Below are 21,683 nucleotides of genomic sequence, written 5' to 3' on the forward strand. Positions count from 1 at the left end.
ACCATTCAAGCTTTTTTCGCCTTAGCTAGACCTTAAATAGTACAACAGAACAGTCTTTATTCCTCTCCTCGATTGACATAATTTTGCTAGTCGGTTCCCGTCTACACAATAAGGCCGGGGTCACACTTGTGAGTGCAATGCGAGAAACTCGCGCGAGTTTCACGCCTCAATACCCGGCACGGAGTGTGCGACTGCATGTATTTCATGTATTTCTATGCAGCTGAATGCTCCGGTCCGAGTGCTGGCGGCAGTGCCGGGTATTGAGGCGAGAGACTCGCGTGAGTTTGTCGCCTCAATACCCGGCACGGAGTGTGCGACTGCATGTATTTCATGTATTTCTATGCAGCTGAATGCTCCGGTCCGAGTGCTGGCGGCAGTGCCGGGTATTGAGGCGAGAGACTCGCGTGAGTTTCTCGCCTCAATACCCGGCACGGAGTGTGCGACTGCATGTATTTCATGTATTTCTATGCAGCTGAATGCTCCGGTCCGAGTGCTGGCGGCAGTGCCGGGTATTGAGGCGAGAGACTCGCGTGAGTTTGTCGCCTCAATACCCGGCACAGAGTGTGCGACTGCATGTATTTCATGTATTTCTATGCAGCTGAATGCTCCGGTCCGAGTGCTGGCGGCAGTGCCGGGTATTGAGGCGAGAGACTCGCGTGAGTTTCTCGCCTCAATACCCGGCACGGAGTGTGCGACTGCATGTATTTCATGTATTTCTATGCAGCTGAATGCTCAGGTCCGAGTGCTGGTGGCAGTGCCGGGTATTGAGGCGAGAGACTCGCGTGAGTTTGTCGCCTCAATACCCGGCACGGAGTGTGCGACTGCATGTATTTCATGTATTTCTATGCAGCTGAATGCTCCGGTCCGAGTGCTGGCGGCAGTGCCGGGTATTGAGGCGAGAGACTCGCGTGAGTTTGTCGCCTCAATACCCGGCACGGAGTGTGCGACTGCATGTATTTCATGTATTTCTATGCAGCTGAATGCTCCGGTCCGAGTGCTGGCGGCAGTGCCGGGTATTGAGGCGAGAGACTCGCGTGAGTTTGTCGCCTCAATACCCGGCACGGAGTGTGCGACTGCATGTATTTCATGTATTTCTATGCAGCTGAATGCTCCGGTCCGAGTGCTGGCGGCAGTGCCGGGTATTGAGGCGAGAGACTCGCGTGAGTTTGTCGCCTCAATACCCGGCACGGAGTGTGCGACTGCATGTATTTCAAGTATTTCTATGCAGCTGAATGCTCAGGTCCGAGTGCTGGCGGCAGTGCCGGGTATTGAGGCGAGAGACTCGCGTGAGTTTCTCGCCTCAATACCCGGCACGGAGTGTGCGACTGCATGTATTTCATGTATTTCTATGCAGCTGAATGCTCAGGTCCGAGTGCTGGCGGCAGTGCCAGGTATTGAGGCGAGAGACTCGCGTGAGTTTGTCGCCTCAATACCCGGCACGGAGTGTGCGACTGCATGTATTTCATGTATTTCTATGCAGCTGAATGCTCCGGTCCGAGTGCTGGCGGCAGTGCCGGGTATTGAGGCGAGAGACTCGCGTGAGTTTGTCGCCTCAATACCCGGCACGGAGTGTGCGACTGCATGTATTTCATGTATTTCTATGCAGCTGAATGCTCCGGTCCGAGTGCTGGCGGCAGTGCCGGGTATTGAGGCGAGAGACTCGCGTGAGTTTGTCGCCTCAATACCCGGCACGGAGTGTGCGACTGCATGTATTTCAAGTATTTCTATGCAGCTGAATGCTCAGGTCCGAGTGCTGGCGGCAGTGCCGGGTATTGAGGCGAGAGACTCGCGTGAGTTTCTCGCCTCAATACCCGGCACGGAGTGTGCGACTGCATGTATTTCATGTATTTCTATGCAGCTGAATGCTCAGGTCCGAGTGCTGGCGGCAGTGCCAGGTATTGAGGCGAGAGACTCGCGTGAGTTTGTCGCCTCAATACCCGGCACGGAGTGTGCGACTGCATGTATTTCATGTATTTCTATGCAGCTGAATGCTCCGGTCCGAGTGCTGGCGGCAGTGCCGGGTATTGAGGCGAGAGACTCGCGTGAGTTTCTCGCCTCAATACCCGGCACGGAGTGTGCGACTGCATGTATTTCATGTATTTCTATGCAGCTGAATGCTCAGGTCCGAGTGCTGGCGGCAGTGCCGGGTATTGAGGCGAGAGACTCGCGTGAGTTTGTCGCCTCAATACCCGGCACGGAGTGTGCGACTGCATGTATTTCATGTATTTCTATGCAGCTGAATCCTCCGGTCCGAGTGCTGGCGGCAGTGCCAGGTATTGAGGCGAGAGACTCGCGTGAGTTTGTCGCCTCAATACCCGGCACGGAGTGTGCGACTGCATGTATTTCATGTATTTCTATGCAGCTGAATGCTCCGGTCCGAGTGCTGGCGGCAGTGCCGGGTATTGAGGCGAGAGACTCGCGTGAGTTTCTCGCCTCAATACCCGGCACGGAGTGTGCGACTGCATGTATTTCATGTATTTCTATGCAGCTGAATGCTCAGGTCCGAGTGCTGGCGGCAGTGCCGGGTATTGAGGCGAGAGACTCGCGTGAGTTTGTCGCCTCAATACCCGGCACGGAGTGTGCGACTGCATGTATTTCATGTATTTCTATGCAGCTGAATGCTCCGGTCCGAGTGCTGGCGGCAGTGCCGGGTATTGAGGCGAGAGACTCGCGTGAGTTTCTCGCCTCAATACCCGGCACGGAGTGTGCGACTGCATGTATTTCATGTATTTCTATGCAGCTGAATGCTCCGGTCCGAGTGCTGGCGGCAGTGCCGGGTATTGAGGCGAGAGACTCGCGTGAGTTTCTCGCCTCAATACCCGGCACGGAGTGTGCGACTGCATGTATTTCATGTATTTCTATGCAGCTGAATGCTCCGGTCCGAGTGCTGGTGGCAGTGCCGGGTATTGAGGCGAGAGACTCGCGTGAGTTTCTCGCATTGCACTCGCAATTGTGACCCCAGCCTAACGCTGGCAAACAAAAACAGAAATTGTAAGATTATCTTTGACTGTTCTCGTGCCCAGTGATAGAACTGCAATATTTGAAAAAAAATATTGTAAAAAATGTAATAACAAAATCCTGATTTAAAAAGTGTGTCATATTTTAATCATGTATTCCATTACTGTCACATCCATTGTAATAATCCAATTTCCGTAAGTGTATAGCACATGCAGTTTAGCAGAATAATCTGACATACACATATCTTGATATTCACTGCATGCAAAGTACAAATTTATTCACATAGAATACATATTAGAAGAAAATAGCAAGAAAAATGTTTTATTTCAGCATATAATAAATGATCCTGTTTAAAACTCAGATTTGAGCTGTGCGGTCATTTTTCACAAATGGTTCAGTATTGCTTAGGGTCCCCATTATTTCATGTTTTCTGGTCTCTTGCTGGGAAAATGCAATTTTACTGAGTCAAGTCATCTCTTTGCAAAGCTATTTCATTAAAAGAGATACTATATGTGTTTGGAAAGATTGGGTCAAAGAGCCCTATAAATCAATGTGACTTTCCCTGTAGAATTCACGTGTCTTTTTGCTTAATCAGTGTAGGATGTGAGTTTTTGAACTGTCAAAATAAATTATTAGAAATCCACTAAAAAGTGGATGTACTGGATTGTTTCAATAATTCTATTTAAAATTTTCTATTCATTTTTCAAATAGTGTATTATTAATCATGGCTTTTTCAGCTCAATTTGAATGATTTTTTTAGTATTATCATATATTGTTATAATGTTTCCTCTATTAGACCAAGTGAGCACAGCTTGTTTTTCACATTGTGAGTTACCATGCACTTTCATTTCTTCATGAGATGCAGTAATATGATGAGGAGCTTAAAAAAAAAAATGAAAGGGAATCTGTCACCTATTTTTTCCTATATAAGCTGCAGCCACCACCATTAGGGGCTTATCTACAGCATTCTGTAATGCTGTAGATAAGCCCCTGATGTAACCTGAAAGAGAAGAAAAACAATTTAGATTATACTCACCCGGGGTCCGGTCCGATGGGTGTCGCGGTCCGGGTCCGGCGCCTCCCATCTTCTAGCGATGCCGTCCTCCTCTTTGCTGCCTGTCGCGGCTCCTTACGCATGCGCAGGTGCCGGGAAAGGTCAGAGAGGCCCAGTGCCTGCAGTACTTTACTCTGCCCTCAACAGGGCAGATAAAGTACTCCTGCGCAGGAGCCGCGACAGGCAGCAAGGAGGAGGATGTCATCGCTAGAAGATGGGAGGCGTCAGACCCGGACCACGACACCCACCGGACCGCCCCCCGGGTGAGTGTAATATAACTCGTTTTTCTTCTCTTTCAGGTTACATCAGGGGCTTAGCTGCAGCATTACAGCATGCTGTAGATAAGCCCCTGGTGGTGGTGGCTGCAGCTTATATATGAAAAAATAGGTGACAGTTTCCCTTAAAGAAAAAAAGGTTTTCATAGATGTCATCTGTTATCACAATCCTGTAAGTTAGTGCTGAAAGCGAACCTGTCATCAGGATTTTGCTAAGTAAACTACAGTATAAAATATCCTACTGAGAATAAAACTTAACTTTTAATACTTTAACTCCTTAACCCCTGGAGGTATTTTTGTTTTAGCGTTTTCTTTTTTAGCTCCCCCTTCTTCCCAGAGCCATAACTTTTTTATTTTTCCATCAATATGGCCATATGAGGGCTTATTTTTTTGCGGGACGAGTTGTACTTTTGAATGACACCATTGGTTTTACCAGGTCATGTAGTAGAAAACGGGAAAAAAATTCCAAGTGCGGTTAAATTGCAAAAAAAGTGCAATCCCACACTATTTTTTTGTTTGGCTATTTTACTAGGTTCATTAAATGCTAAAACTGACCTGCTGTTATGATTCTCCGGGTCATTGCAAGTTCATAGACACCAAACATGTCTAGATTCATTTTATCTAAGTGGTGAAAAAAAATTCCAAACTTTGTTAAAAAAAAAAAAATACACCATTTTCCGATACCCGTAGCGAATCCATTTTTCGTGATCTCGGATTGGGTGAGGGCTTATTTTTTGCGTGCCAGGCTGATGTTTTTAATGATACCATTTTGGTGCAGATACGTTCTTTTGATCGCCCGTTATTGCATTTTAATGCAATGTCGCGGCAACCAAACAAACGTAATTCTGGCGTTTTGACTTTTTTTCTCTCTACGTGGTTTAGCGATCAGATTAATCCTTTGTTTTATTGATAGAGTGAGCGATTCTGAATGCGGCAATGCCAAATATGTGTAGGTTTGATTTTTTTTTTTAGTTGTTTTATTTTGAATGGGGCAAAAGGGGGGTGATTTGAAGTTATGTATTTTTTATTTTTTTTTATATTTTTACTTTTGTCATGCTTCAATAGTCTCCATGGGAGACTAGAACCTGCCATAATCCGATCGGCTCTGCTACATACAGGCGATGATTACATCGCCTCTATTTAGTAGAATTACTCACTGGCTATAGTTGTCCAATAATTCTGCACACAAATATATTCTCCTAAAAAAGACAAAACTTCACTTTCTGAGATATTCAGGTTTATTAACATTTTGGATTGATATACAGCACTGTAATTGTTCAATGATAACATTTATCACAAATGCTAATTTCCTAACACAGTGTATATATATATATATATATATATATATATATATATATATAGGCCACGTCACACACAGCGATCTTGCACTATCATCCTGGGCCATTTTTTGATCGTTGCTCTTCCGCTAGCATCACTGCGTGTGGCAGCGGGAGTCAACAATTAGCGAGGCTCCCAGCAGGCACTGGGAGCTGGTATCTAAGGTCAATATCAGGTTACTAAGCAGCGTGCGTCACTTAGTTACCCGACGTGTACCTTAAAAACCTGCTGGCAGCTCCCAGGTTTCTAAGGTACACATCAGGTAACTAAGTGATGCGCGCCACTTAGTAACCCGATTGTTAGGCGATGGATTCCTGACACTGCACAGCAGGAATCCAGAGCTGTACATCCAGCGGTCTCCCATTCCCCTCTGACCACTCAGGGACCTGCTCGGCAATCCCAGCGATCCAGGCATGCTGCTCAGACTCGCTCTGTCAGTCTGGATGTTGCTGCTACCTCTGGTGCAGCAATGGTAGCGCAACCTGCTTTGCAGGGAACCGCTCCTGAGGCTAAGTCCTCTCGCCGTGCTACTGGGCATGCCCGCAAGATGGCCTCTCAGTGGATCCCTGTGTCGGATCTGATTGGTCCGTCCCTGAGTACTGGAAGGTCCCGGAAGCGCATGGCTATAAAAAGCCCGCATGGCGGCTCGGCCATGCGCTAGTGTAGTCTATTATCTGCTATGTATGAATGGTGACGGATGCATGTGTCTGGTGACTGACTTATTGGAAAACCCTACCCTTTGATATTACGAATGGTGACAGAGTGTTTATATTAGTCAGCGCCAGGTAGTGGCAAGCTATGCGCCACTGTGTTTATCGCACCTATTACTAGCGCCCGGCGGTGTCCGGTTTCCCGGTACCGCTGTTAGCGGCCATGTTTACCGCCGTGCTGCGTCCTGCAGCACCTCTTAGCGTTCGCGGCTGCGTCGCCACACGCCGGCTGGCCCTGTGAAGTGAACAGGCCCAGCGTCTTATCATAATTCACTCTAGGGTGTCTCTGTGTCTTAAACAGAGCCTCTCCTAGCACCTCGGGTGACGCTAACCCGAGCGCAGTATTCCGCCTCCTGGTGAGTCTGCCATTATCCAGCAGCGGTCTTTACATCTACCGCACGGTGGACCCCGGGCGGCGAACGCACCTTCTATTACTTATATTTGGTGCATTCCACCATCCCTAACTTTACACTAGCGCCAGGGTCTGGCTGGTAATGGCGGACGTGCAGCAGCTGCAGCGCTACATTCGGCAGCTGGAGAGCAGATTGGCGGCTATTGAGAGCGCCAACTCAGCTGCGAATGCTGCACTAGCTGCTGCTCAGACAGTCGCTGAGACTGTCTCACGGGTGCCCACACTTCTGCCCACGCCGACAATTTCTCGCTTCCCGCTCCCCAACAAATTTTCAGGTGACAGCGCCACCTGTAGGGGATTCGTGAGCCAGTGCTCTATTCAGCTTGAGTTACTGGCCGCATGGTTCCCTACAGAGCGGGCTAAGGTGGGCTTTATTGTCTCTCTGTTGTCTGGCAGGGCATTACAGTGGGCTACGCCATTGTGGGAACGTGATGATCCCGTGGTTCAGGGTGCTGCTCAGTTCTTCGTGGCCCTGAAGCAGGTCTTTTTGGGGCCACGGAGGACGCACGATACCTCACTCCAATTATTATCCCTAACACAGGGGTCGCTCTCGGTCAGCCATTATGCCGTCCGGTTCCGGACATTGGCTTCCGAATTAGAGTGGCCGGACAAAGCATTAGTCCCGGTGTTTTGGAGTGGGTTAGCTGAGCACGTCAAGGATGCTCTAGCTACCAGGGAGGTTCCCACAAGTTTGGAGGAACTGAATGCCGTCTCCACTCACATTGACCTCCGGTTTACAGAGCGCGGGCTGGAACGTGCACAGTCCAGATGCAGGGTTAACTTGGCTCCCACCTTCACCGAGCCGCTAAGTGATCCCACACAGGAGCTCTCATCCTCCAAACCTATGGAGGTGTCTCGCACCGGCCCTAAGCCACGTCCGATGCGAGGCTCCGTACGTTGCTATCAATGCCGACAGCTTGGTCATTTGGCTAGCAAGTGTCCACAGCGCTCGAAAAAACGACCTCATCCAGTGGCCATAGGTGGTGGTTGTGATGGGCTCAGCTCCTGCTGAGCCCATTTTTTGAGTGGACCCTCTGGGTCATGGCACCCACCCACCGAGGGCGAGCTTACCTTGTGAGAATCCACCCCCTATACAGGGAGTGTCAGGGGCAAGACCAAGGGGGTGAGCCACCACGACACGCAGCCAGACTACTATAGCACTGGACGGGGCACGGCTGAGGCACACCAGGCAGGCACAGACGACCAGGCACGTGCAAGGAGGCACGGAGCCACAAGACAGGGCTAGGCAAAGACACAGGACAGAGACACGTACAGACAGTACGGCAAAGCCTAGTGCGAAAAGTGCAAGGGTGCACGAAACATCAGGGACAATACAAAGAACAAGGCAGAGACCTGCGCATGCAAAGAGCATGCCAGGGACAGGGACAGTCTAGCAGCGGAGCGTAGGCCGAAGCCCAGAGCCGGGCCAAGGAAGGACCTTGGGACTAGACAGAGCGAGGCCTGCACGTGTAGAGACACGCCAGGGACAGGGTACACAGGCAAGGCAGAGTCCTGCGTGTGCAGAGAGGCACGCCAGAGACAGGCGAGGCAGAGTCCTGCGCGTGCAGAGAGGCACGCCAGAGACAGGCGAGGCAGAGTCCTGCGCGTGCAGAGAGGCACGCCAGAGACAGGCGAGGCAGAGTCCTGCACGTGCAGAGAGGCACGCCAGGGACAGAGACACGGAACAGAAGCAGACAAGGACTACAAGGCAAAGCAGAGCAGGGACAGAACATGGCACAAAGGACAACACAAGACATGGCACAAGACAAGAGACGGAATACGAGCACGGAGCGTGTGCGGAGATGCACGACAGAGCAGAGTGCAAGGGCACAGAATAGAGGGAGCGCCCCACAGACCAATCAGCCATGCAGGGACACCACACAATACTCAGGCCCAGAGCATAGGAAGGGGCGGCCTGATATAGGGCATAGCACCTCCTCTTCCAGGTCAGGACCAGGGGAGCACTTCCGGGTTCAGATCCACAGGATAACAGAGCACAGTCACATGATCAGAGTTCCAGACATGACGAGACGACTGCAGATCCAGTGCTGAAACCTAGACAGGTCACATGATCAGAGTTCCAGACATGACGAGATGATTACCGAACCAGACAGTGCAGGATCTTTAGGAAACGTCACATGATCAGCGTTCCAGACATGACGAGATGATTGCAGAACCAGACAGTGCAGGATCCAGGCAGGGACACATGATCAGGGACTCTAGAGAAGACGAGAAGATCACAGAAGGCAGAGCAGAAACGCAGGCATCCTGCAGCTCAGACATGAGGTGAGTGTGCACACTGCTCTAGCGAACATGCAGGACAGCAGACAAGATGCACATGCACATCGCTCCAGGAGTTCTTGAGACAAAACAGACATGGCAGACATGACAAACATGGCGGACATGACAGTGGTCAGTCCAATATGCAAGCCTTTTCTCCTAAACTGGTATTCCGGGGCACTTTAGATAGTGGCGCGTCCTCTTGGGAGGCAGAGGTTACCGTGGATTCTGGGGCCGAAGGGAACTTTATGTCTTCGACTGTTAGGGTCGGCGGAACGCACCAGATATAAATAATAGGAGGTGCGTTCGCCGCCCGGGGTCCACCGTGCGGTAGGTGACAAGACCGCTGTTGAGTAATGGCGGATGCACCGAAAGGTGAGGTACTGCGCTCGGGTTAACGTCACCCGAATGCTAAGTACGGCTCTGTTCACACACAGAGTCGCTAAAACAACAGAGTTGTATGAGGACGCTGGCCCTGTTTACTTCACAGGATGCCCAGCGAATGACGCTGCAACCGCAGACGCCAAGAACGCTGCAACCGCAGCGCGGCAATAACTATCGCTGCTGAGCGACGGCGCCAGAACGACCGAGCACCGTCGGACGCTAGTGTGTCATGCAGGAGGCACAGTGGCGTGTAGCTGGCCACAACCTGGAGCTGACTACCCAACAATCTGTCACCATTCGTAATAACCGAGGGAAGGGGTTTCAAATGCGTCAGTCACCAGTCCATGCATCCATCACCATACACACACAGCATAATATGCTACACTAGCGCATGGTCGAGCCGCCATGTGGGCTTTTTATAGCCATGCGCTTCCGGGACCTTCCAGTACTATAGGAAGGACCAATCAGATCCGACATAGGACCTGCACATGTGACCCCTGCTCTCCACTGAGAGGACAAGTTGTGGGCATGCCTAGTAGCACGGCATGAGGACTTAGCTTCAGGAGCAGTTCCCTGCAAAGCAGGTTGCGTCACCATTGCTGCACCAGAGGTGGCAGCAACATCCAGGCTCACAGAACGAGTCAGAGGGAGATGCCTGGCCAGCCGTGATTGCTGAGCAGGAGTCCGAGCGGTCGGAGAGGAATGGGAGACCGCAGGATGTCTGGCTCTGGATTCCCGCTGTGCAGTGCCAGGAATCCGACGCCTAACATTACCCCCCCTCCTAGGGCCCCCTCACTGCGCTCAAAAGCCGCGATCAGGAGTGGTGCGTGAATGTTTTCCACCGGCTCCCAGGTCCGAGCCTCGGGACCATGACCCTTCCAGTCCACCAAATAAAATTTTTTGCCACGGACAAACTTGCGCCCCACGATGGCATTAACCTCAAACTCGTCAGACGATAAGTCTGATGACCCGGCAGATGGCTCGGAAAACCGGGCCATGTGAACTGGTTTGAGGAGGGACACATGGAACATGTCCGAGATGGCCAAATGTGGGGGAAGAGCGAGACGGTAGACCACCGAGCTAAGTCGCTCAAGGACCTTGAATGGGCCAATGTATCGTGGCGCGAACTTGGGCGACTCAACCTGCAGTTTAATGTTTCGGGTAGAGAGCCATACCATGTCGCCAGGGGAGAAGCTTGGAGCAGGACGCCGGTGTGCGTCAGCGGAGATCCTCATTCTCTCCTTGGAAGCTCGGATAGCATCCTGGGTGAGATCCCAAATGTCACGTGCCTCCACCGCCCAGTCTGCCACCCTGGAGTCGGTGGAAGACACGGGCATGGGCACAGGAACGCGCGGATGCTGACCGTAATTTAGGAGGAATGGGGTTTGACCGGTAGAGTCGGCCACAGCATTGTTCAACGCGAACTCTGCCCACGGCAGCAAGGATGCCCAGTCATCCTGCCTGGCTGAGACAAAATGTCGAAGATATGTTATCAAGGTCTGGTTGGCTCTCTCTACCAACCCATTCGTCTCGGGATGATAGGCCGAGGAGAGATTCAGCTCAATGCTGAGTAGAGAACAGAGCTCTCTCCAAAACCGGGACGCAAACTGAGGACCTCGGTCACTGACAATCTTGTCCGGCATGCCGTGCAGGCAGAAAACGTGCTTGATGAACAAGACTGCCAGGCCCCGCGCTGATGGTAACCGGGAGAGAGGTACCAGGTGCACCATCTTAGAGAAATGGTCGGTGACAACCCAAATGACCGTGCTGCCGCTGGACTTGGGTAGCCCCACCACAAAGTCCATACCGACCATCTCCCAGGGCCTGTCTGCTATCGGCAGAGGGAAAAGAAGCCCAGCGGGCCGCTGCCGAGAGGACCTATTCCGGGCGCAAGAGACGCATGCCTCAATATAGTCCTTGACGTCACGGGCCATATGTGGCCACCAGTACGTCCTCGCCAAAAGGTCGGAGGTCCTTTTTGTCCCAAAATGTCCACCCACTCTGGACGAGTGAGCCCAAGAGAGGACCTCCGGTCGCAGACGGGCACGAACAAATGTCTTGCCCGGAGGCACAGACTCAAGGGCAATCGGAGCCACAGTCCTCAGGCTTTCGGATGGGACGATCAGCCGAGGCTCCTCCTCCTCTTCCTCCGATGACACCACGGAGCGGGAGAGAGCATCGGCCCGGACGTTCTTCTCCCCGGAGAGAAAGTGGAGGGTGAAATGGAACCGGGAAAAGAACAAGGACCATCTAGCCTGGCGAGAGTTTAGCCGCTGGGCTGTTTGTAAATACACCAAGTTTTTGTGGTCGGTGAACACCTGGAAAGGGTGACGAGCCCCCTCCAGGAGGTGTCTCCACTCCGAGAAGGCCAACTTCATCGCTAGCAACTCCCTGTCCCCGATGGCATAATTCCTCTCCGCCGGTGTGAAGGTCTTGGAGAAAAAGAAGCATGGATGCTTCCGACCTTGCGTGTCCTTCTGGAACAGGACTGCTCCAGCACCGATGGAAGAGGCATCCACTTCCAGAATGAAGGGCTTGTCTACATCGGGGCGATGTAGAATGGGAGCGCTAGCGAAATGGGACTTAATGGTGGAGAAGGCCTTGGAGACCGGTTCCGACCACAACTTGGGATTTGCACCCTTCTTGGTGAGGGCTACCAAGGGTGCTACCAAAGTCGAGAAGTGGGGGATGAATTGGCGATAATAATTTATGAACCCCATAAAGCGCTGCACCGCTTTGAGAGAATGAGGTTCCTGCCAATCCATCACCGCCTGTAGCTTGGCAGGATCCATGGCCAATCCCTGGGCCGAGATGATATAGCCCAGGAAAGGCAAGGACTCCTGCTCAAACACACACTTCTCCAACTTGGCATAGAGGGAGTTCGCCCGCAGGCGATCGAAAACTTTGCAAACTTCTCTCCGGTGGGAGTCAATATCTGGAGAGTAGATGAGGATATCATCCAGATAGACTACAACCGAGGTGGTAAGCATATCCCGGAAGATATCGTTCACAAAGTCCTGGAAGACGGCCGGGGCATTACAGAGCCCGAAGGGCATCACCAGGTATTCATAGTGCCCGTCCCTGGTGTTAAAAGCCGTCTTCCATTCATCCCCATCACGGATGCGAATCAGGTTGTAAGCCCCCCGCAGATCAAGTTTGGAAAATACCCTCGCTCCTCGTAGCCTATCAAACAGTTCTGATATCAGGGGCAGTGGATATTTATTCTTAACGGTGATGGCGTTAAGACCCCTGTAATCAATGCAAGGACGTAGTTCCCCACTCTTCTTCTGGATGAAGAAGAATCCCGCCCCCGCTGGTGACACTGACTTCCTAATGAATCCTCTTGCCAGATTCTCCCTGATGTACTGAGACATGACCTCAGTCTCCGGGAGAGATAGGGGATAGACTCGACCCCGGGGAGGCTCAGCACCAGGCAAGAGGTCAATAGGACAGTCATAGGGGTGATGCGGTGGAAGGGTCTCCGCCGCCTTTTTGGAGAACACGTCTGCATACTGCCGATAGTGTTTGGGGAGCAAGGAGAGATCAGCGGGAACCTCGGTGGAGGCAACCTGAACGCACTCCCTCAGACATCTACCCTCACATGACTTACTCCACCCAATAATCCTCCCTGAGGACCACTCTATATGGGGGGAGTGATACCGCAGCCAGGGAACCCCTAGAAGTACCTGGTCAATACCCTCGGGCATGACGAGGAGGGATATCGTCTCCTGATGAGACGGAGCCACAGAGAGTACCAAGGGGACGGTCTGGTGAGTTATCTGCGAGGGTAGAGTGGTGCCGTTTACCACTCTGACGGTGACTGGTGTAGACATCATAACCAGTGGTATAGCGTGCCGTTGGGCGAAGGCTGACGACATAAAATTGCCCTCCGCCCCGGAATCCACGCAAACCTCCACCGCCAGAGTGGAAGAATTAAACCCAAGAGTCCCCTTAAAGGACAGCTTGGAGGAAAACGTCGCTGGCTTTAGTGCGCCGCCTCCTACGGCCACTAGGCGCAAGCGTTCTCCCTGCTTCTGTGGGCACCGGTTGGCGAGGTGACTGGCCTGCCTACAAATATGACAGCTCACAGGAGCTCGAGTGGACCGGAGTCTAGATCCCTCACGGGAAGCCCCCTGACGCTCGGACGACCGATCGGGGGATTCCAGAGGTCTAGAAAAACAAGGTGGGAACCTAAACCTCTGCCTACACTGGTCCCGTTCCAACCTTCGCTCGATGAAGCGAAGATCGATTCGGGTGGAGACAGAGATAAGCTCCTCCAGTGTAGCGGGAATCTCCCTGGTGGCCAGAGCGTCCCTCACATGGCCAGCCAAACCTCTCCAGAACGCCGGAATGAGGACCTTATCTGGCCACTCTAATTCTGAGGCCAGTGTCCGGAACTGGATGGCGAAGTGACTGACCATGGACGAGCCCTGTGACAGTGCCAGCAGCCGGAGCGCGGTGTCATGGGTGACTTGTGGTCCCAGGAAGACCTGTTTCAGAGTGTCTAAGAACCGCGAAGCACCCTGCACCACATGATCACCACGCTCCCACAGCGGTGTGGCCCACTCCAAAGCCCTGCCCGACAGAAGGGAAATAATAAATCCCACTTTAGCCCGCTCGGAGGGGAATCAGGCGGCCAGCAGCTCCAACTGTATAGAGCACTGGCTTACGAAACCCCTACAAGCTGCACTATCACCCGAGAACTTTTCGGGCAGCGGGAGGTGGGACAAAGTCGGGGCAGGGATGGCAGTGGTCACACGGGAAACAGCCTCTGTGGCTGCCTGAACAGCGACTGCAGTAACATCCGCAGCTGAGGCTGAACGCTTGAGAGCCGCCAACCTGCCCTGCAGCTGCCGGATGTGCTGCAGCAGTCGCTGTTCATCCGCCATTACTAGCCAGACCCTGGCGCTAGTGTAATGTTAGGGTCGGCGGAACGCACCAGATATAAATAATAGGAGGTGCGTTTGCCGCCCGGGGTCCACCGTGCGGTAGGTGACAAGACCGCTGCTGAGTAATGGCGGATGCACCGAAAGGTGAGGTACTGCGCTCGGGTTAACGTCACCCGAACGCTAAGTACGGCTCTGTTCACACACAGAGTCGCTAAAACAATAGCGTTGTATGAGGACGCTGGCCCTGTTTACTTCACAGGATGCCCAGCGAATGACGCTGCAACCGCAGACGCCAAGAACGCTGCAACCGCAGCGCGGCAATAACTATCGCTGCTGAGCGACGGCGCCGGAACGACCGAGCACCGTCGGACGATAGTGTGTCATGCAGGAGGCACAGTGGTGTGTAGCTGGCCACAACCTGGAGCTGACTACCCAACAATCTGTCACCATTCGTAATAACCGAGGGAAGGGGTTTCAAATGAGTCAGTCACCAGTCCATGCATCCATCACCATACACACACAGCATAATATGCTACACTAGCGCATGGCCGAGCCGCCATGCGGGCTTTTTATAGCCATGCGCTTCCGGGACCTTCCAGTACTATAGGAAGGACCAATCAGATCCGACATAGGACCTGCACATGTGACCCCTGCTCTCCACTGAGAGGACAAGTTGTGGGCATGCCTAGTAGCACGGTATGAGGACTTAGCCTTGGGAGCAGTTCCCTGCAAAGCAGGTTGCGTCACCATTGCTGCACCAGAGGTGGCAGCAACATCCAGGCTCACAGAACGAGTCAGAGGGAGATTCCTGGCCAGCCGAGATTGCTGAGCAGGAGTCTGAGCGGTCAGAGAGGAATGGGAGACCGCAGGATGTCTGGCTCTGGATTCCCGCTGTGCAGTGCCAGGAATCCGACGCCTAACATTGACCTTCGCCCAGAAACATGCTATTCCACTGGTGTTACTGCCCCAACCTCTGACCATTAGGGTGGTTGACGGTGCACCTTTATCATCTCAGGTGACCCACCAGACAGCTCCACTCGGGCTCACTATCTCATCGTGAGGTCCTGTCCCTGCTCATATTGCCTGATGGCATCGACCAGGTGCTTCTCGGGGTTCCCTGGCTCCGTTGCCACTCTCCTCATATTGATTGGGCTTCGGGGAGTATACTGGGTTGGATCAAGGACTGTGAGGGAAGGTGCCTGGGGGGCAGTGTTCAGGTAGCCTCCACCAAAGTGCCTGCAGATCTTTCCGCGCCTACGAAACCCTACCACCAGTATGCGGACGTCTTCTCTAAGAAGTCTGCGGAGACGCTCCCGCCGCCCCGTCCTTACGATTGCCCGATAGATCTCCTGCCAGGCACAGAACCTCCTAGAGGCTGTGTGTATCCGTTATCACTCCCTGAGACAGAGGCTATGTCTCAATATATTCGGGAGAACCTGGCTAGAGGTTTTATCAGAAAATCGGTGTCGCCGGCTGGTGCAGGCTTCTTCTTCTTCGTACAGAAGAAGAATGAGGACTTACGCCCCTGCATTGACTACAGAGGTCTCAATGCTATCACGGTGAAAAACAAATACCCTCTCCCATTGATCTCTGAATTATTTGACAGGTTGCGAGGGGCCCGGATCTTTACAAAATTAGATCTACGGGGGGTGTACAACCTAATCCACATTCGCGAAGGAGACGAGTGGAAGACAGCTTTTAACACTAGGGATGGCCATTACGAATATCTGGTCATGCCCTTTTGCCTTTGTAAAGCGCCTGCTGTCTTCCAGGATTTCGTTAACGACGTCTTCCGCGACATGCTCTCTACCTCGGTGGTGGTCTATCTGGGTGACATCCTCATCTTCTCGCCAGATTTGACCACCCACCAGAGAGACGTCTGCAGGGTCTTTGACCATCTGCGGGCGAACTCTGTCTTTGCCAAGTTGGAGAAGTGCCAGTTTCAGCAGGAGTCCTTGCCGTTCCTGGGCTATATCATCTCGGACCGGGGGTTGGTTATGGATCCTGCCAAACTGCAGGCGGTGTTGGATTGGCAGGAACCCCATTCACTCAAAGCGGTGCAGCGCTTTTTAGGGTTCGTGAATTACTACCGCCAGTTTATACCGCACTATTCCACACTGGTGGCTCCTTTGGTTGCTCTCACTAAAAAAGGAGCTAACCCCAACACTTGGTCTGAACAGGTCTCCAAGGCCTTCACGTCTATAAAATCTCATTTTGCTGGCGCTCCCATCTTACATCGTCCTGATGTAGATAAGCCATTTATTCTGGAGGTTGATGCCTCTTCCGTCGGTGCAGGAGCAGTCCTTTTCCAGAAGGATGCTCAAGCTTGGAAGCATCCCTGCTTCTTCTTCTCAAAGAACTTCTCACCGGCGGAGAAGAATTACTCCATCGGTGACAGGGAGTTGCTAGCCATGAAGTTGGCCTTTTCCGAGTGGAGACTTCTCCTGGAAGGAGCTCGGTTTCCCTTCCAGGTATATACGGACCATAAAAATCTGGTCTATTTGCAGACGGCCCAGCGCTTGAACTCTCGTCAGGCTAGGTGGTCGCTCTTCTTTTCCCGCTTCCGCTTCACCCTGCATTATCTCTCAGGGGAAAAGAACATCCGTGCGGATGCTCTCTCACGCTCGGTGGTTTCTGCGGAAGGAGAGGCTGAGCCTCGGCTAATTCTCCCGCTGGAGAGTTTTACGACCGTGGCTCCAGTTGCTCTCGAGTCAGTGCCACCGGGCAAAACCTTGGTGCCTCCCCAGCTACGGCCGGAGGTTCTCGCTTGGGCACATGCCTACAGGGTAGGTGGTCACTTTGGCAATAAGCGGACCACTGAACTCCTGGCAAGGTCATACTGGTGGCCACATATGGCTTGAGATGTTAAGGAATACGTACAAGCATGCGTCTCATGTGCGCGGAACAGACCCTCTAGACAGAGGCCGGCAGGGCTGTTGTATCCTCTGCCTGTGGCGGATAGACCTTGGGAGATGGTTGGCATGGACTTCGTAGTTGGCCTGCCCAAGTCTGGTGGCAGTACAGTCATCTGGGTGGTCACCGACCATTTTTCCAAAATGGTGCATCTGGTGCCACTCGCACGGTTGCCTTCCGCACGTGGTCTTGCCACTCTGTTCATAAAGCACGTATTCCGTTTACATGGCATGCCAGACAAAATCGTTAGTGATCAAGGTCCCCAGTTCGCGTTTTGGTTTTGGAGGGAGCTCTGCAGTCTACTCAGCATCGAGCTAAACCTCTCCTCCGCTTACCATCCCGAGACGAACGGCTTGGTGGAGAGAGCCAAAAAAACCTTGGTCACGTACCTGCGGCATTTTGTCTCTGCCAGGCAGGATGACTGGGCATCCTTGCTACCATGGGCTGAGTTTGCCCTGAATAATGCAGTGGCCGATTCCACTGGTCAGATGCTCTTTCTTCTAAACTACGGCCAACATCCACGCATCCCTGTCCCGATGCCAGTGTCCTCCGCTGATTCCAGGGTGGCAGACTGGGCAGTGGAGGCTCGCGATATCTGGGATCGCACTCAGGATGCTATTCGGGCCTCTGAAGAAAGGATGAGGACGTCCGCAGACACACATCGGCGACCCACTCCAAGCTTCTCCCCCGGCGACATGGTGTGGCTCTCCACTCGAAACATCAAGCTGTGAGCCGAGTCTCCCAAGTTCGCGCCGCGATACATTGGACCTTTTAAGGTTCTCGAGCGTCTCAGCTCGGTAGTCTACCGCCTGGCTCTTCCTCCACACTTAGCCATTTCAGATGTTTTCCATGTGTCCCTCCTCAAGCCAGTTCATATGGTCCGGTTTTCTGAGTCATCTGCCGGGTCATCGGACTTGTCGTCTGATGAGTTCGAGGTTAACGCCATTGTGGGACGCAGGATTGTCCGTGGCAAAAATTTTTATTTGGTGGATTGGAAGGGTCATGGACCAGAGGCTCGGATCTGGGAGCCAGTGGAGAATATCCACGCTCCGCCCCTGATCGCGGCAAGGCTCAGAGGGGGGCCCTAGGAGAGGGGGTAATATTAGGCATCGGTTTCCTGACACTGCACAGCAGGAATCCAGAGCTGTACATCCAGCGGTCTCCCATTCCCCTCCAACCGCTCAGGGACCTGCTCAGCAATCCCAGCAATCCAGGCATGCTGCTCAGACTTGCTCTGTCAGTCTGGATGTTGCTGCCACCTCTGGTGCAGCAATGGTAGTGCAACCTGCTTTGCAGGGAACCGCTCCTGAGGCTAAGCCCTCTCGCCGTGCTACTGGGCATGCCCGCAAGATGGCCTATCAGTGGAGAGCAGGGGTCACACGCTCAGGTCCTGTGTCAGATCTGATTGGTCCGTCCCTGAGTACTGGAAGGTCCCGGAAGCGCATGGCTATAAAAAGCCTGCATGGCGGCTCGGCCATGCGCTAGTGTAGTCTATTATCTGCTATGTATGAATGGTGACGGATGCATGTGTCTGGTGACTGACTTATTGGAAACCCCTACCCTCTGATATTACGAATGGTGACAGAGTGTTTATATTAGTCAGCGCCAGGTAGTGGCAAGCTATGCGCCACTGTGCTTTCCACACCTATTACTGGTGCCCGACGGTGACCGGTTTCACAGTACCGCTGTTAGCGGCCGTGGTTACCGCCACGCTGCGTCCTGCAGCACCTCTTGGCGTTCGCGGCTGCGACGCCACACGCCGGCTGGCCCTGTGAAGTGAACAGGCACAGTGTCTTATCCTAATTCACTCTAGGGCGTCTCTGTGTCTTAAACAGACCCGGTCCTAGCACCTCGGGTGACGCTAACCCGAGCGCAGTACTCCGCCTCCTGGCGAGTCTGCCATTATCCAGCAGCGGTCTTTACATCTACCGCACGGTGGACCCCGGGCGGCGAACGCACCTTCTATTATTTATATTTGGTGCATTCTGCCATCCCTAACACCGATATTTACCTTAGAGACCAGCGCCCTCGCTGGTGCTGATCGCTGGTGAAGCTGCCTGTTTGGCAGCTCACCAGCGATCATGTAGCGATGGACCAGCGATCCTGACAAGGTCGTATCGTTGTCGGGATCGCTGGTGCATCTTTAAGTTTAACGGTACCCTTACAAATGAGTGGAAACACTCATATGCATCATTAGCGTTACGAGTCAATAAGTAAATAAACCTCAAGTTATTCTTTTAATGAAAGAGTTTAATTAAGACATCAGGAAGCTTAGAATACATTTTCAAGTTTTTTGATTAGCTAAAGATTAATAAAGTTCATTACATTGTCTGTAATTGTGCTTTGGATGGGCCAATGTTTAACTCCAATGTCCTTCATATTAACCATACCACTAACCATAATGAAGTGTATAAAGAGAGGAGCACAGCACATTTTAATTACTGTGATATGATGTAAAATAACACAATCAATTCTCAGATTTATTATTCCACATCCTTTTATACATTTTCACTACGTATGGAACTATATGCGCGAGTACACAGAAAGTTATAGAAATATTTTTTGTTATACCGTGGTTAAAGGGAATCTGTCAACAGGTTTTTGCTATGGCCAGGTTGTGATGGTGTGATATGCTATGCGGATATCATTTTGTGTATATTTCTATTTCACTTATTTTCATAGTGTTTTTGGGTCGCCCTCGCACACCCAGGGCAGCGGGGTACTCGGTACCGGGCCGGTGTCATGGTGGGAATGTGTCACAGCAGCGGTGACCCGGTCCGTGGCCCTGGGCACCCAATATCAATGGCGGTGATGTTAATGGTGTTAAAGTTTATTAAAATAGTTTGTGACGCCACCTGTGGTGTTTGGCAAGTAAGATGTTGAGCCAACGCTACATGCAGATCCGCTGGGACTGATGGTGTGGTGCAGCAAAGATGGTGTAGCTCCCCACAGGTGGAACTGTAGTCCCAGGACAGTGTAAGTGCAATGGATGAGGAGAGGTGCAGAATGGTATGGAGGCTGGTACCCAGGTGTAGTGGTGCGGGAATAACTGGAGGACACCAGAGTATGCGGTTCCAAAGCTTTACTCACTGTTTGTAGTTCACTCAACTGCCTGCCTCCGTACCATGTTCTCCAGGTCAGGGCTCCAGCCAACCTCCAGGCAGGATAGGATTCTCCCTTCCACACTCCGCCAACATGTACCTTACTGAACGACTCCTCCAATGCGCCTTTAGATGCGAAGCACTCCAGTACTTAGTTATCCTGGAATGCCTCTCTCTAGGTGTTCCTAGTCTTTACTTGTATGACAGACAGCTGTAGCCTGCTTCGGGGACACCTCACTGCGTCCCGGCTCTCTATTCAGTTGCTGTTGTGTCCCAAGTCTATGATGGGAGCAAGGCGTTAGCGGCTCACTACTCCTCCGGTGTCTGTTGCCGGACATAAAGATCCAATCAACCTCGGGGACCGGGCCCCGGCCTTTGCACTCTGTGGACTGGAAGGGTTCTCTATCTTTCTTCAACCAGCTTCCCACCATCCTTCTATTCTCCTTCGTTCCGATCTGTTCTATCTCTCTTATGGAAGGTTAGGTTATCAATCTTATCAGTCTCTTTCTCTGGTCTTTCTCGTGCCAGCAGCCCAGATCACTGGGACCTGCTGCAGCACGTCCCTCAGACACCCATCTTCTCTCTCCTCTCACCAACTCTCCAACTCCTCCTAACTCTCACTCTTCCCACTCTTTTATATCATCTCACTCCACCCGCCTCCCAGCACATCTCGTGTTACGAAGCAGGGTTCCACGAGGGGTGCTCTGCTAACCCCCAGCCTGAAGCTGTTAGGTGGCCCCACTGAACTATCCTGTGTGTGGAATGCAGGTGTGGAGCGAGGTCAGGAGTTCCCACCTTACGTGGATGGTGGGGCACTACACCTTAGGAGAAGGTTCAGTACCTCTGTGGCGACTGAAGCCTCAGGGGCGCCACATTTTTCTTGTTGCCTTATATGTCTACAGCCTGACTGTATCTGTCTCTTGATGACCCCCTGTAGTTCCTTAATCCCCAAGGCTCTTTTGTTCTCCTCTGGGAGGCCTGCAAACCGCCCCAACCTGTTTGACTACCTCTGGACACAAGGAAGGGGGTGGGGAGGACAGGAGCTGGACAAGTCAGTTCCTGTGTGGAGAGGATCATGTAAAGACTGCACCTCAGAGAGAAGGACCCATTTTATCCTCTGGTGCTACAGTTTTGGACTCTCATCTCCCTGGACATTTTATCCTGTTATTGGACTGCATTCTTGTTCTGGACTATTGTATCCTCAGTGTGGTGGATTGTTTATGGACCTTCTAATTTAGCCTGTAATAAAGGTCTTGGGATTGTTCACACTTCCCTCGTTCTGTTGATTGTGTGGTATCGGAGAAGGACCCCGTGACACAAGTGTTTTTCATATTTTGTCATGGGTAGTAAAATTTTGTCTAAAACTTTT

General features: G+C 52.2%; 1 protein-coding gene across 3 annotated transcripts in view; it reads left to right on the plus strand.

Annotated features, from left to right (window-relative positions):
• Window positions 1–21,683, plus strand: part of SV2C (synaptic vesicle glycoprotein 2C) — a 385,566-nt gene that overhangs the window by 95,278 nt on the left and 268,605 nt on the right. Inside the window, exon 1 of one of the 3 annotated variants that reach the window (XM_073584109.1) lies at window positions 8,663–9,033. The exons of the other annotated variants lie outside the window; for them this stretch is intronic. The gene's annotated coding sequence lies outside the window, so the exon portion shown is untranslated. Of the gene's footprint in view, window positions 1–8,662; window positions 9,034–21,683 lie in introns of those variants that run through there. 3 annotated transcript variants of the gene reach the window in all.

This window comes from Dendrobates tinctorius, unplaced genomic scaffold (assembly GCF_039654945.1).
Source record: "Dendrobates tinctorius isolate UK_male_01 unplaced genomic scaffold, ASM3965494v1 ptg000083l, whole genome shotgun sequence".
In the NCBI taxonomy this organism is placed as follows: Eukaryota; Metazoa; Chordata; class Amphibia; order Anura; family Dendrobatidae; genus Dendrobates; species Dendrobates tinctorius.